The following is a 3,644-nucleotide window of genomic DNA, read 5'->3' on the forward strand; positions in this document are numbered from 1 at the left end:
CTTTGCCCAAGAAAACATCAGGAAAAAAACCTGTAAGACAAACGCAATTATCTTCCCCAAAATGCACCACAAAGAGAGAAAAAAACCCTTAGGCCCACACGCCACAGTTAAACCCACTATCGCAATGTGTGTCCCCCAAAAATGAGCACTACAACGACTTCCATTCACAGCCGTCTAGTATTCAATTACTACCAAAGGGAATCCCCAAATGGTGACGTCAACCTACGCCCAGGCTAACCCATTCACAACTTGCCGCATGCTCCCAGCTCACAGGCAATTGAGGCACCCGACACTGCAAACAAAGCACTCTACAAAACTCCCGGTTAATACTCGCAAGCCAATCAAAAGTTTATCAACCAAAAGCTGCACATTTGACGCAGATTTTGAAACGGACAAGCCTCCAATTTGTTATGACCGGCTGCAAGATCATAACAAAGACAGGAGACACACGCAGATACCGGCAAAAGATAAGGGAATTTAGTAACAAAAACAGGATAAACCAGCAACAAAATACAACATAATGCAGGTGAATCAGTGGAGTCAGTAGTGTAGTAGGTGGATGAATTAAATGTATGTCTGAGGGTATGGATAATGCAGAAAAGAACAGAACGACGGTCAAATGAAACATGGTGCGATGAGAGAGAGTCTCCACTGCTTCTGGGTTGGAGTAGGTCTTATACCCCTGAGAGCACTGGCCAGGTGCTCCCAGTTACTCTGATGGCTCCCAACTCTGCCCCACCAGAACCTGCAAGCATAGAGAGCAGACACGCCCACAGACACACAAGCCCTGGCAGAGGGAGCTGGGGCCGTCAAAACTGACAGTGTGCATTGCCATTTGAATGAATTGAGTTTGTTGAAACATAATCTGGGTTGACGAGGTTGCTTGTTAAATAAATGAAAATACAGCATGACCTAATTTAGGCTAAGTAATAGGTCTACAATGAATAAAAAGTAGCTATATCTTATTTTAAAAAGCAACTGTATGCAACCTTTTAGAATGTGGATGGATGTAGGAATGGTTACCTAAACCACCTAAACCACATGGATGAGGAATGGACGGATGAATTAGGATGCCCCCCGGGGAATCACTCTGGAGCTTTGACATTGGTGGTGGTGTGGTGGAGGAGGGGTGAAGGTAAGCACAGCGAATGGATTGACAGCAGCATATAGTTCTGTGGGTAGCACAATAGCACACTAGGTGACATGTATATATTCCTGGCCACTTAGACAATTGGCTCTCTGAAAAGAGAGGGAAAGTGATGGCTAACTCTGATTGGTTCTCTCAAAAAAGAGGGGGGTGGGAGAGAGGTGGTTGGTATTTGGTAGTCTTCCTGATTGAATTTACGCATAAACTTCATTTCTCAAGCTACAACATGGAGTGTTTCAGAGTACAGACTAGGGCTGAAGACAAGGCAGTTTACTGTGTCACAACAACCTAGAAAATCCACCTTATCAGACTATTCACTTTTGCTTAGAACGTTACTGAATTGACCTATCCCAACACCACAATACCACCACAATAATTGTTTTGGACAACTCTCTTATCCTACCTTCACTGTTGTATGTTAAGACATTATTTGTGCACAGCCACTTTTCCAGTGGACCTCCATGATGGACCCGGCTGTGGTTGATAGGAGATTTGTGGCACAATTGCAAAGCCTCTTTTTTCACTGCAGACAGGATTTCCCTCTGTGATCTTCACTGACTCTCATGCCATTTTAATTGTTCAGTTTGGTATGTGTTTTGGAGGATAATCCGAAAGGTCAGGTTAGACTCAAATCTCTGCTCCCTCAGCCTCACACTTTCTGGGTCACTGATTGGTCAATCTAAACTGGCACCCTGTCCTACAATGTGAGTGAGGTCCAGAACACTTCATGTTTTTCTTGATGTGTTAAGATAAGACAAGTAAAAATCTGAAAAACCAGCTCAACCTTAACTACCTTACAATGACATTTTGACTTATTTTATATATTTTTTCAGCAATAAAACCTCAGATTCATAATTCTCTATTACTTCACTCATGTAAAAGGGATTATTACGAGTTGTCAAATTTTGGAATCACCACTTGCAGTATTGGCAATAGTCATGTTACTGTGCACATGTAAATGTAGGCATTGTTTTGAGTCCCTAACAAAGTAACTAACAAAATGTGTCCCTGTATGATAAACAAAGCAAAAAAACAGTAACACATTTTGCCTTTTTTTTTTAATAAAGATATATTTCATATTGCAACCATACATCCAAATAAACACTCTCTTTTCCAGGAAAGGGGGTAGTCAATTTGCCTCCAGGTGTTTGCAGACTGCAATTTTTTTCATCTTAATGCTGTCCCAGACAAATGTTCCACATCTGGGAAAAATATTTTTTCGTGAACGACGGTTGGCAGTCTTTGTTCATTCATTGTGACAAGGTCAAGGACAGCCGATCGACTGAGTCCGAGGCTCTGACAAAGTTCTGGCAGTGTAAGAAATTTGAGCCCATATTTGTGTAGTATGACCAGTGCCACAACACTATTCTAGAGAGCGACCAATGGGAGCACAGTAGGAAATGACGGCATATTAGCGCACCAATTGTATCGCACAGTATGACAGTGGAATGGCTTTAATTTCTACAGTCTGACGGGCTGATAACCAAGATATGACTATGATTCTTGTATGTAAGTTTCATGTTGAAAATATAAGAATCTTGTAAAATTCTACAACCAGTATATCTTATTCCATATGAGAGGTACCTTGTGAGCAGGTTGTGAAAAGAAAAAAACACACACGAAAGGTGTAACAGACTCCAGCTCTGACTTTAAGCTGTTGCTGCAGGTCCCTGGCTGCTAGTTTGGCTCTGACTGGTTGCAGGTTGGCTCTGACCTGCACTATCTGTCTGACATGGTTTCCTCTTTTGGATAAAGCAGTCTTTGATATCCTGTCCCCTTTTTCATTATTCATTCATTATCCCTAAAAAATAATAAATACAAACCATTAAGTCAGTAGCCATTAATATTTACACACTGCTGGGGAATGATGTTTTTATTCTAGTATTCTCTTATATTGTCAGTATATAGGCTATTATCAATAAAGGATCTCATTACCTGGATGACTGAAAAATTATCTAATGTACTCCATTTTAAATAGTTCCATTTGTCAAACAAATAACTAAACTGTATATATCTAAAGTTCCTTTCAAGTACTTTGTGCATTCATTTCTGCTGTTGGGTGTGTGTGATTTCTGGCTTATACAGTTGAGGCCATATATTCAAATACACCTAGGCTAAAGACATTCAAACTCAATTTTTCACAAGTCCACATATTTCATGTTACCATACATTTCTTGTGTTAAGTCAATAGGGTGTCTACTTTATTTCCATAAGAGATCATTTCAAAATAATAGCCAAGAAAGATATTTATTTCAGCTTTTATATACTAGAACAGATTTTCAATGGGTCAAAAGTTTAAATACACCAAGTTGACTGTCTCTTTAAACTGTATTGAGGATTCCAGAAATTGATGGAATTACTTTTGGAAGCTTCTGATATGCCAGTTGTCATAATTAGGAGCTAATTGGGAATGCACCTGTGTTTTAATGGGGAGTGCACCTTTATTTAAGGGCCTACCCTCAGAGTCAGTGCTTCTTTGCACTTGATACCATGGGAA

The sequence above is a fragment of the Centroberyx affinis genome, unplaced genomic scaffold (genome assembly GCF_046629955.1).
Source record: "Centroberyx affinis isolate AG114_WGS23_722 - 3 ecotype Tasmania unplaced genomic scaffold, CSIRO-AGI_Caff_v1 ptg003017l_1, whole genome shotgun sequence".
Taxonomy (NCBI): domain Eukaryota; kingdom Metazoa; phylum Chordata; class Actinopteri; order Beryciformes; family Berycidae; genus Centroberyx; species Centroberyx affinis.